The 21,379-nt window shown below is 34.8% G+C and overlaps 1 long non-coding RNA gene across 1 annotated transcript; it reads right to left on the bottom strand.

Annotated features, from left to right (window-relative positions):
• Window positions 1-11,026: 11,026 nt before the first annotated feature.
• LOC127085363 (uncharacterized) lies at window positions 11,027-11,661 on the bottom strand. The gene is made up of 2 exons (XR_007789108.1): window positions 11,500-11,661; window positions 11,027-11,302 (listed from the first exon to the last, which is right to left on the bottom strand). It is a non-coding gene; the product is annotated as an uncharacterized LOC127085363 (long non-coding RNA).
• Between the last annotated feature and the right edge of the window lie 9,718 nt (window positions 11,662-21,379).

The following is a 21,379-nucleotide window of genomic DNA, read 5'->3' on the forward strand; positions in this document are numbered from 1 at the left end:
GAATTTCTACTCGAAACTATCAGGACATCAGACGATTCAAAATCATCTTGAACAATGGTTGCGTTGCCATTATCCTTACCTCCACGATTATTCATGTGTTCATGACACACCTTTCTTGTGCGACCCTCCTTCTTACAGTGGTAACACTTAATTCCAAGAGCACCACCACCATAAGACTTCTACTGACCTTTACCCTTCTGTTTCTCAAACCTATCATCTTTCTTCAAGAATTCCCCTTTAACAGACAAACCTTCACCGACAGACGATGGTTTGTGCTCCTTTCGTTCGTTCAAATCCTTAGAGTACAAGACTGATTGAGCTTCTTCAAAGGTCAGGGGAACCTCTTCCATACAAGAGAGTTTCTTTGAAATGAACATGATACTTAGGTATAACACAACAATAACAGCGTTTGGTCTTCATCATCAATACTAACCTCGATATTCTCCAAATCAAGAATCAACTTGTTGAACGTATCCAACTACTCCGTCAAGACTCTATCTTCACTCATCTTGAATAAATGCAGAGCCAACTTCAGGTACAGAAGATTTACTAGAGATTTAGTCATGTGCAACCCTTTGAGTTTGCTCCACACACTTGTTGTCGTCTTCTCCTTTGAGACCAGTCGGAGAACCTTATCACTGAGGCTCAATATGATGACACTGTGGGATTTCTCGATCATTGTTGTCTTATCCTTCTTTGTTAAGGAAACATCCATCTTCTCTGATCCTCTCAACGCTTCTAACAAACCCTACTGAACCAGTAGGACTTGCATCTTCAAGCGCCACAAATTAAAATCATTCACACTGGTGAATTTCTCAATCTCATATTTCATTTATGACATCTTGTCCACGCTCACCGCACCAGTTTGTTGTGTCAAACGCCACAACAGGAACAAATAAAACTATGAGAATGATTGATTTTCTTGAACAAACACAAGAAACCCTTTTAGTTTTACAAAAGAGAGAGAGGGAAGAAGAAGAACAAAAATTGGTTAAAATCGTCTTTCTATTCACTTTTCCAATTAGGGCAAAATGTTACAAGTGAATAACAACAACCAATGCTTAACTCCCTCTCAACAACATGAGAAAGCATCATACTTATAGACTACAAGCTAACTTAAACACTAAGTTAACTTAAGCAACAAAATAACTTATACAACTGCATGTTAGAACATGTTTCGACTACAACACACATATCTTTGACTCCTGCATGCTTGAACAGACTCCGATTACAACATGTACAACCTTTGTCAAAATATGAAACTATCATTTTCAATACTAGAGTTCGATCCAAAATATCACATAAATAAAATACACACATATCATTAGATTCAAGAGGCCTTTCTTAATTTGGCGACAATTCCTTAAAAATAAGATTTTTATTTTCAATTAATAAAATAGTTTTTCAAACTAAGTCACCTTTAACAAATCTTTTATGTTTGAATCGTTCGTTATGGGATTTAACCATTTTTACATTGAAACATCATTATTATTTAATGCCATGAGTCATTTTTCATCTAGAAAATCCATTTCTATTAACATAGCATTTTTATAATTGTCTAAAATAAGTTAGTTTTGCTTGCCAACTGTAAGTGAAGCTAAGTTAATTTCCAAAGGCAATAGTGCATCCTGGCCATAGTTTTAATTGTCTAAAGTAAGTAGTTTGTCCATTAATTTGGAAGACTTTTTCTTTCCCATACATTTTAGAAGAACTTGTATTCCTTTTGTATAGATCACCATCAAACAACACATAACTGAGTGCTTTTTGCATTAGCTTGAAATTTATTAGCGGTGATGGATTTTGCAAGTAGTGGACTAGATTTTTTTAATACAATTCTCAACCACTTGCGCACATACCTTCTTAGGATACTACTCATGTTAGTGTTTGGTTAGTGTTACATTGTACCCATAAGCTTTTATGGCCTAATTTGACAAATGTACCAAAAATTTCGTCTAAGTTATAATATTTATAAAGTTTCATCTCCACATGGATTATATCGATTACTACGAGGTAATGATTAATTCACTTGGTTTATAAAAGGTAAAACAAAAGATATATAGGAACAATTATGGGTACATATAGAGTTTGGCTAAAGTAGAGAAAAACGTGTAAACTAAAAGTTTTATAAAATATAATAATAAAGGTGATTAGGCCTCATTTCGAATTATTTGTCCTAATCATGTTTCTCAATTCCTCTTGAACATATAATTGTTTTCTGAATAAGCACAATTAATTTAAAAAATAGTTACGCGTAATTTCTTTTTACGTTAGTCACTTCTTCGATTGTAACCTCCAATATTTTAAATGAATTCGTAATGGTCGAAGATTTTATTGATCACAAATAACTATATCACAATAAACTAATACTATATGAAACAATATTATAAGTTGAACAATAAAATTGGATAAAATTGCACACTATACAATGATTACTCTTGTACAATTTGAAATCAATCTAAGTATTCTTTAATGAATAGAAGTCATAAGCACAATCTTTATTGAATAATAAAAAGATCCATAATATATAGGATAATACTTAGCAAACTAAATTGATCAAACAAATTTAGGATACATTCATTTCAAAGGATCTAATCTATAAAAAATAATCACTTATGTTTCAAAGATTAATAAGAAAAGAGATAAAATAAATGGTAAATGACATTCTTGACCCCAATGAAGATTGATCATCAATCCTAACCTTCAAAGCAGCATTTTGCAACTAAAATTAAGAATCCTAATCCTTAGAAACGTTCTCACTTATATGGAAAAAATTATCAATTACACAATCGTGCTGCATCTTTAATCTTATGAGTTATTTGCCGCAGATAAAATCTGTATCTGCTGGTATTCGTGGATAAAATTTGTCACAGATATGGGGCGGATATCTTAATGGATATCGGCAGTTAAAATAAATGGATATTTAAATATTTGTTTTTTAATAGATACAGATGTTGTTTTGATGATATCATACTCGCGGATATCTGTATCCGTTAATAAATTATAAAAATATATTTAAACATAATTAGTTTATTGTACTATATCTTTTCATATTCTAAAAAAAAAATTATTTTCATTTTTTTATAAATTTTCTTTATAGAAAACCTTTTACATTCCATAGAAATACTATCTTCCATACAAATACTATCCTATCAATTCATATTTAAGATCTTTGTACACTCTAGACTTTACTTCAATAACTCTACCATACAACCACTACGTCAAATAAGGGAAAAGAGGGCGCTTATTTTGCCCTATAACAGCGCTTTTAAGCGCCCTCTAAAGTGGCGCTGGCATAGGTAAAGACATCGCTTTGTTTTCCTGGAGAAAGCGCTGTCTAAAGTGGCCACATTATAGTGCGCTTTCAGAAAAAAGCGCCCTCTGGAGTGGTCCATAAAGGGACACCTTAGAGGGCGCTTTCTAGAAAAAGCGCCCTCTAAAGTTGTCAATGTAAAGTGTTTAGAGGGCGCTTTCAGGAAAAAGCGCCCTCTAAAGTTGTCAATGTAAAGTGTTTAGAGGGCGCTTTCAGGAAAAAGCGCCCTCTAAAGTTGTCAATGTAAAGTGTTTAGAGGGCACTTTCAGGAAAAAGCGCCCTCTAAAGTTGTCAATGTAAAGTGTTTAGAGGGCGCTTTCTGGACAAAGCGCCCTCTAAAGTGTTAGTTATTTTAAAAAAATTTGTTTGAAAAACAGTGGATATTTAATTGGTAACCTGTTCGAATGCTGCAAAAGTGTAAAATTCATATTGATTTCATCCTTTAATCCAATGTTATACACCATTAATCCATTGATATATACAACATGAATCCATTTATATACAACATTAATCCTCCATATATACAACATTAATATATGATTCTTTGATCAACAATATACAACAACATATTCATGATTTAGTAAAAGTACAACAACAATATACAACATATATACAACAACAGCATACAACAACAATATTCCATACATATATGTACAACAATATACAACCTAGCTATATGATTCTTTGATCAACAATGAATTGACACAATTCATCCTTCATTTCATCCAAATGAGCTCTTGAGTAAGATTTGTATTCCTCAAAGTACTACAATTAAGAGAATAAAACATATTCATGATTTAGTAACAAATTAGATGAAATATCTGACAGACATAATTAAATATACAAATACACACGAATATTTAGGGGAATTTCACTTACGCGTCAACCGTCTTCTTCATACTCGGATATTTACTCCAATCACCCGATAACGAATCGAGATAATACACTATTAGTCTCGAAAGATCCATAGCAACCAACACCCAGTGACCACTGTATCCAAAAGCTGTCTAGTAGTTCTAACCAATACTAAACAAAATAACGCCCATCCACCCATGGTGAATAATAGCAAGTGTGCATAATAGGCAGGAGGAACTGCATACAAGATAACATTTTTGTTAAACTAAAGTTTTGTATAGCCTAAAACAAAAACAAGCAAAGGGAATCGAGTAACAAACCTATTGAGACAGATCGAGTACACCTCGCATAATTGAATGGAAAAAAATAGTATCAGAAGGCTTCTAAAATTAAATGAAAACAGTACAAGTTTAGAAAATATTAATTAAGATTAAAAAAGCAAATCATATCATTACGTGTAGCACAAGTTATTGGTCAAACTCTGTAGCTGGTCTGCAGTGAATTTATTTTCATCATACAGCACATGATAATGCGTTGGTCGACTAGTCCCCTGCAAAAAGAACACGTCCAAATGCAAATAACACAGAACTGTCAAAAGGCGATTGAGCAACAAATAGTAAACAATGGCATAAAGTTAAATGACATAGCTAATATTACCTGAATTCCTGCATGGCTGTTAAGGTAAAAATCAAATTCCCTAGGGTGACAAATGCTGGTGTCTACCACGGTTCCTTTGACAATTTAGAACAACAAAATCAGCAAAAAGTGATAAATTCAAATGATAATATATACCAGCTGCGTTGAGAAATATATTGAAAAAACCTGGCATAATATTTCCACTTCTATCGGTCTCTTTGGGGTTGACAGGAAAGAGACGGGTGTGATGTCTCTTTTGGACCACTACAAAAGTAACTTTAGGTAGATACCCATCCTCTATTGAGACACAAGCCTGATGAAAAAAAATTAGTTGGTCTTCAGCACTCCAATGTACTTCAAATTTTACACCCTTGTCTCTTGCACGAATGATTGACTTCATAATAGCCATTTTACCTGTAATAAAGAAAACAATTAAAATCAGATGACAAATGTAAAAACAATTAAAATCATAAAAGTCATTTTACCTGTAATAAAGAAAACAATTAAAATCATTTGACCTGTACCTTTTTCACTAAGTTCTCTTTCTTTTCTTGGTTGGAATATGTTCTACATGTCTCTTAACAACACGGATGGTTGGATTGATCCAAATACCCTCATTATGATCATTTCTAATATATGAATCATTTGATATAATATTCTCATCTTGATCATTTCTGGTAAACGATTCAATCTCAACATCAATATCACCTTGATCTCCAGTGTTTTCATAAATTACTTTGTTGGAAAAAAGAACTATAGACCATTTCGTACTTTTCGGATCATTGACATAGAACACTTGTCTAGCTTGAGAGGCTAGAATAAAAGACTCATCTTTGTATCCCACCCTATTAAGATCCACTTGCAAAAATCCTGACTTATCCATTCGAATGTCGTTATTATTTTCAACCCACTTGCAACCAAATATAGGAATCTGAAACTTCTCATAATCAAACACCCAAATGCGCTCGATAACACCAAAATAAGACAGATTTGCAAATTTGGGGTTTAAGTCCTTCACACTTGATATGTGCATTGCTTCAGCTACCACGGTGACACCACTATTCTGCATAGTACTTTTATCATCTTGTTCTTTGGTATAAAATGTGTATCCATTAATCGCGTATGCGCTATAAGAAAAAACATGGAAACTTGGACCATATGCTAAGCATCTCAACCTTTCTGTTATTGAAGCGGGATCTGAATAATACTTTGAATAAATATGATCCTTAAACCAAGGTATAAAACATCGATTGTGCTCTCGTACTATCCAATTTTCATTTCTATTGGGATTTAAACCTCGGAGAACATCCTTGTGAATTTCAACATACGGCTCAACCTCATTCTCATTGTGCAGAACATACAAATGCACTTGATCCCGTTCGACCCTTGATACTGTCACGATTTTATTTCCAATTATATTTTTTCCTTCTTTCTTTTCGACAAGCTGAGACTTGGGGAGTCCGATTGACTGAACATTAGACAAATATTCAGTACAAAACTCAATCGCTTCTTCAACAATGTATCTTTCAACCATACAACCTTCTGGTCGACTTCGGTTCTTCACGTACCCTTTTAATATTTTCATATAACGTTCAACAGGGTACATCCATCTCATATAAGCTGGTCCACACAATTGTGTCTCTTTCACAAGATGAACAACTAGATGTACCATTATGTCAAAAAATGATGGAGGAAAAAACATTTCAAGCTCACACAAAGTAATAACGATTTCTTTTTGCAACATTGGTAAGATCGCAGGATTGATCACCTTACTGCAAATTGACTTGAAGAAAGAACACAACTTAGTTATAGAGCTTCTTACTTTTTCTGGAAGAATAGAACGTATACCTATTGGGAGAAAATGTTCCATTATAACATGGCAATCATGGGTCTTTAAACTCTTTAACTTGAGGTCTTTCATAGACACAAGTCTTCTAATATTTGAAGAGTACCCTTCTGGAACTTTAACTTCACTTAGAAACTTACACAATGTTTTTTTCTCCTTTCTAGATAGAGTATAAGCAGCAGGAGGTAGATATGTTCGTTTTCCTTTCTTCAAGGGTCCTAATTCAGTTCTTATTCCCATCGCTATCAAGTCCTTTCTTGCCTTAAGGCCATCCTTAGACTTTCCTTGTATATTGAGTAACGTGCCAATAACACTTTCAAATACATTTTTTTCAATATGCATAACATCAAGAAAATGTCTCACATACAAGGACTTCCAATACGGCAATTCAAAAAAAACTGACCTCTTCTTCCACCCACTTTTGACAAGTGTGTGGGCAAAAGGCTTGCCAAACTGAGTATCCAAATCTTTCACCTTTTCAAAAATTTGATCACCCGTCAATACAGGTGGAGCTCTGCCTTGTTCTGTCTCTCCATTGAACGTCTTTCTCCATCCACGGTAGTGATGATTTGAATTTAAGAATCTCCGATGACCGAGAAAGACATTCTTCTGACCAAACTCCAAGCGCTTCCAATCTGTTTTATCTTCACAAATAGGACACGCACATTGACCTTTTATGCTATACCCTGATAGATTTCCGTATGCTGGAAAATCATTAATTGTGCCAAACAACATCGCCCTCAAGTTGAAACTTTCTTTCCTATATCCATCATAAACCTCCACACCGGTCTCCCACAAAATCTTTAAATCTTCGATTAAGGGCTTCAAGTACACGTCTATGTCATTCCCTGGTTGTTTAGGTCCAGAAATCAACATAGACAACATCATGTACTTACGCTTCATACATATCCATGGAGGTAGGTTATAAATCATAATAATCACAGGCCATGTACTGTGTGAGATACTCTGGATACCGTATGGGTTCATTCCATCAGTAGATAATGCCAAGCGAAGGTTTCTTGATTCTTCTCCAAATTCAGGATAATCATTATCAATTTTCAACCACTGTGGTGAATCTGCCGGATGTCGATACTTTCCATCTATAATTCTTTCATCTGCATGCCAGGTCAAGTGTCTTGAATCGGTTTCACTACGAAACATGCGTCTAAATCTCGGAATAACAGGAAAATACCACAAGACTTTTGCTGGAGACAACTTGTTCTTATATCGCGAGACACCGCATTTAGGACACTCATTTAACGATGCATACTCATTTCGAAAGAAAACGCAATCGTTTGGACATGCATGTATCTTATCATAGCTCATGCCAATAGAGCACAACATCTTTTTGGTCTCATATGTTCGATTGGGAAGAACATTATCCTCAGGAAGCATATCTTTCAAAAGGGCTAATAACTCTGTGAAACTTTTATCCGACCACCCATTGCCCGCCTTTAAGTTGTACAACTTTAATACCGCAGACAATCTTGTGAATTTAGTGCAACCATCATACAAAGGTTTCTCTGCATCACTTACCAACCTCTCAAACATTTCGGGACAATCCTTAAGATCTCCTTCAAGTGCTTCTGCAATCTCTTCAACTCGATCACAATCGTATGTATCTGCGCCACTATAGTTTGAGGCATAGGTCGTACTATCCCCCGGTTCAACATTCTCGTTACTTTTCTCACCATGCAAATTCTAACATGTATAACTTCGATCAATTCCATGCCTCATTAGATGCGATGTCAACTGAACTGCGTCAACCCGTTTCCCATAACAACAACCCAAGCAAGGACATATCATTCTACTGGGGTCTTCGGCGTGCGCAACGGCAAACTTAACGAATTCTGATACCCCATTCTCGTACTCTCTCGACAATCGATTGGAAGACATCCATGTATTATCCATTACTAATTAGAATAAACAAAAAACAATTTCAGAAGAGTTCAAACACATTCGGACCTAGGTTTCTAATGATACTGGTATTGACACAAAATCATATGTTCATAGGTCGTATAACCCTAACTACTGGGTAATGTAGTCCCATTGCATGCGCTATCATGGTCACTAAAAACCAACCGTCAATTTCCTATTGCATGCGCTATCATGGTCGAAACAAACGTAGAAGGAGGAAACGCGCAGTAATAATGTAAAACAGAAATTGGGCAAAGCTAAAACAAAGCAATAACATAAAACAGAAATTGGGAAAAGCGTGTACCTTTGATTGGTAGAAGGAGGAAACGCGCAGTAATAATGTAGATCTAACAGAGGTGGAAGGAAAACGCCTTAGAACCCTAACGTGAAAAAGAACGAAAATAACAAAACGCGCAGTATGTTATAATTTTAATGTTTACTAAAGGGGACATTAGAGGGCGCTTGTGGAAAAAAAGCGCCCTCTAAAGGGGGCCTAAGAGGGCGCTTATGAAAGCGCTCTCTAAGGCTTTCCAGAAGCGCTTTATAAGCTGGAAATGCACATGGACTTATAACAGCGCTTTATTAAAAGCGCCCTCTAAGGGTAACCTTAGAGGGCGCTTTCTAAAAAGCGCCATGTATTGTTGTCCCTCTATCTCCTCCTTATTTTTTCGCTTCACCTTAGAGGGCGCTTTGTTACAAAAGCGCCCTCTAAAGTGCGCTGTCTATTGCTCCTTATTTTTCGCTTCACTTTAGAGAGCGCTTTTGTAATAAAGCGCCCTCTAAGGTGCGCTGTCTATTCCAGTTTTTGGCGTAGTGAACCAACCAATGTCCTCTTCTTCTGACCAACTAGCCAGTACCTCCATTTGTACTCCTCTGTCATCCGATCTTCCATCGTAACCATAATCACAAGATTTTTCATTTGTTTTGGTTAAAAATGGAAAGTATGGATATTATATTTGTATGTAATCATATTTTGGTGAAAAAGAAAAAAATTAATATAAAATTTTGTTGTTAAATTGAGAGCGAATTGTATGGGTATTATGTGATGATAACAGTGTCTTTAAAAGAAGCTGAAAAATAAATTTTTTAAAAAATAATTTAAAAAAAATAATTATCCATTGATATCTATAAATATCCACGAATACCTTAAAACCCGCAGATTACCTGCTTAACAGATACCCACACGGATATGGAACGGATATAAATATCATACTTATCCAACGGGGCAGACACATATATCATACTATATATCCCTGTGGATATCTATTTACATCTATAGTTGACCCCCAATGATGATTGATCATCAACCCTAACCTCCAAATCAGTCTTTTACAACTAAAATTAAGAATCATAACCCTTGAAAACGTTCTCACTTATATGAAAAAAAATCATCAATGGCACAATCGTGTCGAACCCTTAACCTTACAAGTTACTTTGGCTTCAAACGGTTGCAAAGAAATTGCCTAATTTCTTCATAATTCTTTTTTTTTTCATTTATGTGTTTAAGTCCTGCTCTACTTTTTTTTAATTGTAAATTCCACCTTAAAAGTATTGTAGATTAATCTAGTTAGAGTGATTATGAATTGAGATTTTCTATAATGACTTGAGTCATGTGTTGCTTTACTCTATTTCATGCAAAATTCAATTAAAACATTAATAAAATTGCTAGAATATATATAGTATGACTTGACTTCATCATAATCCCCAAACTTGAATTGTTACTTACTCTCAAGTAACAAATCTATAAAAAAAAGAATCGATCCTAAAATAAAGTATTTCATTACCAAAGATATCCTTCAAATCTAATGCTTCTTATCGAAATAATTCCATGATTATGCTCAGAGGTTACTTTCATTCTCAAACATCAAATCAGATAAGTTAAAGAAAAATTTCCCCAAATTTTAGTTATGCTCAACTTTTCCTTTTTACTTCCTGTCATGCCCTAATTTTGCCCCTTCATTTGTGTAGTCTTTTAATTTGTTTTTGCATTGCATCTCTTGCATTTTTATGTTCATGTTAATTTGAGCTTAGGGTCAATTTGACCATGACTACTCATTCCATCCACTTTGCTTTGTATTTTCCAAAATTGTAAGTCTTTTGGGCTCTTGACCATTTCTATTCATGCTAGCTCTATGCATATTATCATTCAAATTAAAATTTTGAGTCATTAACACTAGTCTCCTTTTAATTAAAGTTTATATCTTACTGTAGTTTGTTCTTTTCATTTCTTCATCATCATTTTATCTACATCAGTTTTGATACCATCATTATCATTTTTCTAAAATGCCAAAAATAATTGAATTAGGAAGCTCAAAGTTATAAGTTACATTTTTATGCCAAAAATATTTCCATTGTCATGTGCCAATCCATAATGCATTTAGGACATTGAAAAGAACTAAGATTTGAATGTGGCTATTTCATCTGAGTTAAGTTACAACATTCTAAAATATACACACATTGCAAATTCAAAAGGATTGCATGACATACACACATTGGAATGAAGAGCAGAGACTACATTTTCATTTTGAGTAAACTTGTTTTTTACATTGGGTCAATCATACATTACAATGATACCTTCATCACATAAATTACATACATTTTAATAAAATAGAAAATATAAAACGAAGGAAAAAGAAATGAGTTTATTGTTGAGTAACAGGAAATCCCTTGCTTCACAGTTGCAGTCTGCTTTCATCATCCCAAGCCATATTGCATACCATCATCATCCCATCAACATCCTGCATAGTCAAATAAAACATAATTAAAAGTTGAAAAAAGAAAGGAAAAAATAAAACACGAGTTTGTTACAAGCTGCAAGCTCCATCAACATCATCACCTCATACACATCCGTACATTCATAGCAGTATACACGTAAAAGAAAAGAAAATTAAAAATTGAATAAAAAGAATAAGAGGCAAGCATTGATTTATGATACACGAGTTTGTTACTGCAACTCATCCACATAACCTTCATAGTGTTCATCAAGTTCATCTTTGTCTTGGTCGTGTAGATCTTTTAGGTGAGACTAAGTGTGTTTGGATGTTTCCACGGAGGCCAGAGTTTGGTTTGGAGAGAGAGGGTTTAAGTTAGAGAGAGAGAGAAAAGAGAGTGAGTATGATCTCACATGCTCCTTCCCCTCTATTTTAATTAGCCCCTTCTTTCTTCCTCGAGCACATGTGGCAGTGCTCTCTAGCGTTGGATTATGTGACTTTTTTTAGCATTGATCTGAGCTCTTGTGGAGAGCCCCCACCTGTTACCGTATGCCTGATCATCCCTGACCATCAGATTACCCTCTTGATCCCATCAGATGGTGGAGGTAGAGTCAATTATCTTTGTTTATTTTTGGGCTTTTGGACCTTGCTACACCATCACCCCCATATCACCTTCTGCACCTATTGCCATGTGATTGATATTTGTTTTTTTATTTCTTTTTCTTTATTATTTATTTTTATTTTTAACTTTTTTGTAATAATAAATATCATTTTAATAATAATAAAATCAATTATATTTTGTAACAAAAATATTGATTCAACATAAAGTATTTTTCAAAATCGATTTCAACGCATTTTCATATACGAATCAAAATGCTTAATCTATATCAAACTTCTTTTGAAACTTAAGCATTTTGTCAAATATTTTTTTCTCAAATAAATTGGATGAAAAAGGATTAATTGAGTGTAAACCTCTTTTTTCCCCGAGTATTTGGACACTTGATGTAGAGCTCGATGTTCGAAGACTTGTCATCCGCATTAAAAAAAAAATCAACCGAATTTGGTTCGTTCTTTCATAGAAGAAAAGAGATTAATTGGGTGTAGACCACTTTCTTCCCCGAGTATTTAGACACTAGTCGTAAAGCACGATGTGCGAATAATCGTCTTTTGTTAATGAATTGTTACTTAATTCCCCTCACATCTTTTACAATAAATTTGGATGAAAAAAGGACTAATTGGATGTATACCTCCTTTTTACTCGAGTATTCAAATACTTTTTTCTCTATTGTTGATGTTCGATGCATTGCATGAATGATATCGTCACCATAATTCCACGACAAATTAACAAAACCATTATACCAAATCCCTTGGTGTATAACTCACTAATTTATAGTCGGAGTTTTCTATCCCTAGTCCACCAGCGTAAGCAAGATTAGGCAATGCAATAGAACGTTAATTCCTAGGCCACTACTTAAGGTATCCTATTCTTATTAAATCGATGTAAGCACAATAATTTTCCTAAGTCCAACACATAGACTAATGGTCAATATTCCCTATGTGCCCAAATTCATATTAAAAGAGTATCTCACATAAAAAGAATTAAGAACAAGGTGCAATTGAATAAAATTATAATTCAAATTATTCATGCAATATCAAATAAAACATATGTCCCAAAAATATCAAAATAGATTCATCAAACACAACCTAACCTAAATAGAATTCTCTACTCATAATGCAAATTACAATACCAAATACAAATTGGATTGTTGCATAAGAAATCCCTTGAAGAATTGGCCTCAAATGACTTCAAATGCTCTCCAAATATGTCCTCTAGTGCTGTAAACCCTTCATTCATGTGTAAAATTTTCAGAAACCTTGAAAAAGTACCGAAATTCCCTTTAAATAATAGTAAGAAGAGGTCAGAAATGCATCAGAAAAAGGCCTAAAAAGGTACCATCGCACACACGATTTTGCACATGCTGCATTGCACGCGCGATACTGCCCATCACATGCGTGATTATACCAGAAGCTAGATATTACATTTAGCTTCATTTTGCAACAAAAAAAAAACCCGTCTTAAAACGAGTTACCGAACTCCATATATGATCAATTTACTAGACAAACGTCAAGATGTAGATTGTGCTGAAAAATACCCATTTCTTCATAATTTCTTGGCTTTTCTCTGTTTCTTCGACTTCTTCACTTTATTCAAATTTCTTCATATTTAGATCATCTTTAATTTTAAATTCCACTGAATTCATCGCAAATACTCATAGAAATCATGTAATGACAAACTGTCATCACTACTCGTCTTCCATTGAAAAACACTCAACAAATCAAACCTATTTTTTCTGGCTCCCGCGCGATCAAAAACTTTTTTCGTTAACGAACAATGTTTAGTTCGTTCTATTGTGACCCAAACAAACGCTTAAAGCCTACAATCGTGAGTATACAAGCAACGTTTAACCACTATAATACAATCTAAATATTCATTCAATAAATCAACCAACCAATATGTAGTTTTCCACAAAAAACTACGTAGCTTTGAATTTTTCATCGCACTTAAGGATATGTAGGAATAAGACTCGCAATCTTGTCAAACACCCTAATAAAAACCTTTTTTACGAACATTCTTTTCCCTTTTCAACAAATCGAAGAAAGAAAATAATGAAATCTAACATTCTATTTGCAAATCTAACTGAATGGTCCTTGTTAAGTATAACGAATGTGAGGGGTGTTAATACCTTCCCCTTTTATTATCGACTCCCGAATCTGAATTTGGTTGCAATGACCATTTTCTTTTTCTTGTAAGGGTTTTATCAATATTTTCCTTTTCCTTTTCCAACAAATAAAGTTCGATGGTGACTCTATTATCATCTCGAGCATGCGAGTGCTCCAGGTTATTTTTTACGCTGCGACAGCTGAGGACACGCTTCAGCTAGAGAGTCAGGCCTAATTTGGTTAACTTTGCGATTAAAATGTTGACATTGTTTATCTGTTTTCTTCCATCTGTTTTATTATCTCTTACGTGCTACTATTATTGCTTGTTTACCTGTTATGGGTTGCTATGATTATTGACAATGTGTGAGATATGCTCTACACCCGAGTCTGAGAAAAAACCTAAGTATAAGATGATGGTTGTGTAGTTTCGAACTTCAATACGTAGGACTCATTTGGTTGACATGAAAACCCCGCCTATAGTAGATCCTATTGAGAGTATTATTATTTAACAAGTAATTGTTATGGCGATGATATTTTCAATCAGGATTCGTGACTATAAGGACCTTGTTAGAACTTTAGAGCCAATGATTGTGTAGTATGGACTTACGAGATATAGGAATCGTTAGGTCGATACAAAGACCTCACCTAGAGTAGTTTCTATTGGAGATATGGTTGTGTAACGAGTAGTTATTGTGGCGATAATATTTCCAAGAAGGGTCCATGACTCGGGGATCCTACGACCATAGAGCCTACCTTTGGGAATTCCACTAATTAGAGATACATGCATATTCTTCTACTATTACCCTGGTTGACTTGAACATGATATACACGTGATCCCGAGCCATGCATATGCATCACATTTTCATAAACAAAATATTTAGAATTTGCATTTTTTTCCAGGGAATCTAAGAGACTACAGTTGTTGTAAACATTCAAGAGTATGGGGTCAGATAGAAAAAGCACACACTCATTCAAATTAAAGTCTCCTAAGCTAGAAAGTTTGAAATAACTAAGCTCCCGACTAAACACTATCAACAAGAATGATTTCAAGAAGGATTATGGGAATCTCATTGCTCCGTTAAATGAAGAAGTTGATCCATGACCTTTATTGAGTCTCAGTCAATTATATGATCCTCCACTGAGATGCTTCACATTCCAGGACTTCCAGTTATCTCCAACACTCGAAGAATTTGAGCATATCACTGAAATCCCTATGAAGGATAAGACTCCCTTCACTGGTTTAGGAGAGCTTCCAAAACCTGAAGTAATAGTTGTTGCCCTGCACATGGATAAGAAAGATGTAACTGTGAATCTAGGGCCTAAAAGCAACACTTAAGGTTTTCCTGGAAATTTCTTAATGGAGATGGCTTCAGCCTTCGCAGACGCAAAAAAGTGGGATGCGTTCAAGGTAGTGCTAGCCTTTCTCATATATGGAATCGATATGTTTCCCAATATCGACGATTTCATTGATATGCCTGCCATCGTTGTTTTCCTAACCAAGAACCCGACACCAACCTTGCTTGCTGACATCTATTACTACCTCACCTTCAGACATGAAAAGAAAGGAGGGACATTTTTATGTTGTGCTCTGTTACTACACAAATGGTTCCTATCCCATTTTCCAAAGAAATGAGCCTTTATATAAAACAAAGACAACCTCAAGTAGTTGCAAAGGGTGATGTCTCTCACTACAAGGGATATCTCTTGGTACTCTCGTAAGTACGATGGCATCAAAGTCATCTTTGTAGTGACTTTCCAAATGTTCCATTCATAGGGACCAGAGGTTACATAAACTATAATCTTGTGTTGGAACTTCGACAACTTGGCTATCCAATGGTGGACAAACCATAGGAGAAACTATTAGAAGGTTTTGTATTATATGAATGGTATGAAGATCCTAACATGCTGAAAAGAGTCATGTGAGCATGGGAAAAAATTCACTGGAAAGGGAAGGAACTTGGAAAGAAGAATTGCATTACTAAGGAGTTGTATACACAATGGGTTCGAGAAAGAGTTCTCACAGTTAAATTTCCATATCCTTATGAACCCCAACATGTTCAAACTCACTTGAGCCCACTCACATTTCCATAGAGGCTATCTCTATACTTGAGAAACAAAATGAAGAGTTATATCTAAGGCTCGAAGTTGGGTTACCCATGATAGAAATGAGCTCAAATTCAATCTCAATCAAAAGGAAAACAACTTGACCTAAGTGAGGAAATAGGTAAAGGTGAAAGAAAAAAGAGAAAAAGAGTTAGTGACTTCCTGGGAGGGGCAGGGCTTAAGCTTTGTCAGTGAAACCAAGAGCTTCGAGATTCCCAATGAAGAAATGGTGAGTGGAAGGACCTCTTGGAAAAGACCTTAACAAGCCAGAAAGCGATGAGGGAAGGGTTCGAGGTGAGAATCCTAGAACTCACTCAATTTCTCAAGGAGTCAAAAGATCATGCATCCTACGAGATGCATCTCCGAGAAGAGATTGAGAGGACTTCCAGGAACCCTCATGCCATCCTCAAGAAAGCCTTAGAAGAAGTGAAGAACCTCAGGTCTTACAATCAACGCTTAAGAGAATCCAGTGAGACCTTGAGAAGTGAATAAGGAGAAAGGGTTCAACACTTAGAGGGACTTGCGTGACAAGGCCATGAGACTATTCATCATGCACACCTAAAATATGTGAAATGGTATGGGAAATTTGTTTAGGTAGTCGAACTCGCCAACAGTCTGCTGCGAGACTTGCCTTTGAGTTTAAAGGATGCATTCAAGAAGATGACACCCGAGAACACTCCTTTGGTCATCTTTGATTTCATCATCTTTTGTAGAAACGTGATCAAAGATATCTAAGATGAATTATAGTTGCTTAAGAAAGTGTGAGGTGATAGTAGTGGCGAGGAGACTTTGTATTTGTATTCTTAGATATTGTATTTGTCTACAAATTAATGAATGAAAAACTTTCTATGGTTCTTATATTCTGTATCACTCTTTGTAGCGGTAAATTCATGATCATTAAGCTATGGATAAGTTGGACATCAAATAACAAGAGTCGCCACCGCGCTTTTATTGTTTCCAAGGGAAAAGGGAAAAAGTACGAACAAAACCCAATAGTAAGAAGTTTTCAAATCAAAACTAATAAAATGTCAGAGATTACAGGTAAGGGGGTTGGTTACACAGAGGGAAGGTGTTAGCACCCAAAGTGTCCTAGGTACTCCTAGAGAGCCCTTTTTTGTGTGCATATGTATTTAGTACAAAAATAATGTTCACAAGCAAATAGAATTGGGGGATGAGAAAAGAATTCATTAATTATATTTTTGTGTTTGGCAAGACCTTCGGTCTTGTGCCTACGTACCAACATAAAAATGAGGGATCAAAACCTCGTAGTTCGTGATACAAATTTCAAAGTGGATGCATTGCTTTTAACAAAAATTAAGTTTGAAAGGCACAAAGGCCTAAAAATGGTTTGAATGAGTTAGTTCTTTTTGGGTTTTTGAAAGTTTAAGTCAAGTATAGTTAAGTTTATTTACAAGTTTGATTTAAGAAAAGTAGTTTGAAAATGCAATAGCATAAGGCCAAAGTTTCTATCTTTTTGCAAAGTGGTCAAAGTTTAGAACAAAACAAGTTCAATCAAAGAAGATTTTGAAAAGGGAGGGAGAGATTTTGAAATTAAAGAAATGAGGAGAAGATGAAGAGACTAATCATATGCACAAAATTAAAAGTTAAGAGTTGAAAAGGTCTGACCAAATGGGTAGAAATCCAATAGACAAGAATGTCAATAGAAACCCAGAATTCCCTTGGACATTTAGAATCAAGCAACACACAAATGCATAATTATATTATCTTGAAGAGAAAAGGCATCAAATAAAGATAGCCATATCCAAGCTTTAGCCATTCCATGATCTTCTTCAAAATTAGCCCATGTAGCAGATGAATTCCACAAGTCACAGGTTCAAAGTAACAACTTCACAATGATCATGTTGCAGATGAACTCAGAGGGATCTTGAATGATGTATCAGATGAAGTTTCAAATTGCAAGCACTTGGTTTCACAGAAAGTTGACATTCGCCAAGTCCTTTAGAATAGGAATGTTGCCTAAGTTCTAAGTCCATTTGTCCAAGATCAAGCCAACAATCCACACAAAAGTTTTTTTTAGGGTTTTTGTTGTTATTATGTACATTAATGGTCAAAGACCACACAAACAAGCAAAGTATATACAAACAAGAAATATCACACAATACGGTCCAAGTGGACAAAGTGAAAATTGCATTAACATAAACAATTAGAATGATATGAACAATGGAAAATGAATAAAGGCAAGAATTAAATGGCATTAAAGTAAATGGCTTGAAATTAAAAGTTAGTTGTTAGTGAGTTAGAAGTTAGTATTGTTTGCTTATGCTTTTTATTTTAAGACATTCTTTGGAGAACACTCAACCCACTTATCACAAGCATGGATCCTTGAGCCAAGACATCTTCCAAAGGAAGGAAAAAAGGCCAAGTTTCCACACAATACCATGAAAGAGGGGAGACTTACAATCTCACGAACTAGAATGCTATGCCTTTTATGTCACAAATTTAGCGCTATGTTAAGCAATCGTAATTGGACTTATGTAGAAGTCACAACTATTTGAGGTCGGGCAATAGAATTTTAGTGTTAATGCATGTTAGAGACATAGTATTATGGACTATGCTCATGAAACATACCACACACAAAAAGAATATGCAAAAGGTGTGGTCTAATCTCATCCATACTCATGTTAATTTTTCAATCAACTAGCTTTAGGACTTTGAGATATCATAGGCCAAATGTGATGAATGCATAAAGAAGGGGAAGTAGATGATGAGGGAGGGGAATATATGAAAACTCAAATTGATCAAAGGAGTACTTTTATCAAATTAATATCATCCATTCATTTTGGGAGATGGAATGTACATTCCATCAATCCCCTAAATCCAATGATATTAATTTGACAAAGTCAAATCAACCTTGACCAAGGCCCAACAACAAGATTCAAACTCAAACAAGTCATCACAATTGGTCAACAAATTTATTTGGCATTTATTCAAATTAAAAATATTAAAATAAGGCATTTAAATTAAATATGGTTTGTCAAATTCCTAAAACCTCATCAAAACACCAAATAAATGGTCATGAGATTTATCATAGGTCAAACAAGGTCAAGGGACCTTGGAGAATTTTTTTTAGAATTTTTAAAGACTTAAATGTATTTTTAAACAATTCAAAACAAATGCAAAATCAATTAAATCATGAAAAATATTAATAATGATCCAAAAAATAATTTTAATTCAGAAAATGAAAGAGGATTTTTTTTTATTTTTTTTGGTGAAACTCATATTTTTTGGATCAATATTAAAATTAATATGAATTAATGAAAATAAAGTAATTAAAATGAAATTCAAATAATCAGAAAAAACGTGGACCACTTGATATCCCTCATTAATTGAGGTGGCAAATCAAGTGGTCACCAGCGCGCGTTCCATTGTGGACTTGAGTCAACGCGACATAGGCTTGGTATTTAAAAGCAACGCACGAGATTAAAACAATTTGAAAAGGATCAATGGCTCTGAACCATGCCAACACATCACCGACGTCCAAAGGCCGGTCATCTTCTCCAGTGACCCTGGCCGAACTAGTTCACTCATCACCATCAAGAAAATGAAAAAAGGAGGACATGATCTGAAAGAAAAAATGGCATAGAGTACGAATCTGACCTCAATTTTAACTAACTCCACATATATAGAAAGATATGTGGAGTTGAATTTTGAGGTGTGTCAACTGAGTTGCTTCGATTTGACCTCTAAGCAACTCAATCTTCTTGCCTACATTGGTAGGACTCCAGACAACCAAGGATCCAAGAGAATTGAGTGGAATTAAGAGAGAATCGAAGAGATGAAATTTTCTGGAAAATACCTTCAATGTAGGTCTAGATTCAACTGTTCTTGCTTTGGCTCGTGCTTGATCTTGCTCAGGATGCTTGCAGGAGTGGATTAGAATGCACAAAAGGTCTTGGATCCCTGGAGTTTTGAATCTCAAAACAGTGAGAATTCAACTCAATTTCCAATGGAAATTCTCAGGATTATCCTCTCAAATGGAAGGGTTAGGGGTTTAGGATCAAAGCTGGCGGAAATGTGTGTTGAATTCTGAGCATATGGAGCTCTATTTATAGCTGGATCATGTGATATTTTCACCTTCCAAATGACTTTCCAAAATTGGAAATGAGTGATGCATGGGTGCATGGGCGTGTACAGGCCCATGAAATCATTCCAATTGATCCATAATTGAGTGTGAATGAGTCTGAAAGCAACTTGGGATGCAAGGCAAATGTGTATGGAAGTTTGAAGTTTGATCTTTGCCAATTGAGGATGCAACGTTCATGCCATGCGCAGCCCTAGCAATTCTTGTTCAAAATGGATGAAATTGGACTTTTTGGAAAGGTTGGATCAAGAGGAACAACTTTCAATTTCAACACTTTCCCATTTGAAACTTGTATCATGATGAATTTTTAAGTGGAAGTTTGAAATTTCAACATATTGAAATTTTTTCTAAGTGTCAAGCCATATATCTCAATATTCCACCTTGCTTAACTTTTTGTGTGAGCTTCAAATGAGAAATGTGTCTTCATCAAAGTTATAGATATTTCAAATACCTTCAAAATGGTCACCCATTTCATGTCATTTGGATTTATAATAATAGAGTTATGTATTTTTGAAGTTTGGGAAAATCACTTGTTCAATGGTATAGGTCAAAAGTGACCTATAATGTAACCTCATATCACATGATCATAAAAGTTGAATTAGCTCTCACTCAAAACATAAAACATTAAGTAGACATCTTGAATTTGATTGTGCAACTTGGAAATATTTCATATCATAAAAATTTAGCAAGTTATGGCCTTGGGAAGTTGATTTTCAAATTAGGGTTTAGACAAAATGACCTATAAATGTTTCAACATAGAAAATGATTTTCCAAGCAAAAATAGCTCTAGGTATCAACATGAAAGTTGTTTGGAATTTAGTTTAGAGTAACTTTTCTCTTGGAATAATTTTCATATGGTAAATGTTGTAGGAGATAGGGTCTAGGGAGACCCAGCTTTGATCAGATGAATTCATCTGGCCAACCACCATCGACCAACTTGCTAACCTTCAATTCTTTGGACTTTCTTGGCTCATGGTAGATCAAATATCCATAATATGATGAATTTTGAAGTTTCCTTTGAGAAATTTGATCAATTGGTGAGATAGCTTGTTGGAGAAGTTACTTAAGATACCCAGTCAAACTAGGATTTTCAAGGCAAATCACTTCCAAACTCTTGAAGAAAACTTGATCAATATAACATGTAGGAATCAATGAAACTCATATATGATGCTCATAAC

The sequence above is a fragment of the Lathyrus oleraceus genome, chromosome 5 (assembly GCF_024323335.1).
Source record: "Lathyrus oleraceus cultivar Zhongwan6 chromosome 5, CAAS_Psat_ZW6_1.0, whole genome shotgun sequence".
In the NCBI taxonomy this organism is placed as follows: domain Eukaryota; kingdom Viridiplantae; phylum Streptophyta; class Magnoliopsida; order Fabales; family Fabaceae; genus Lathyrus; species Lathyrus oleraceus.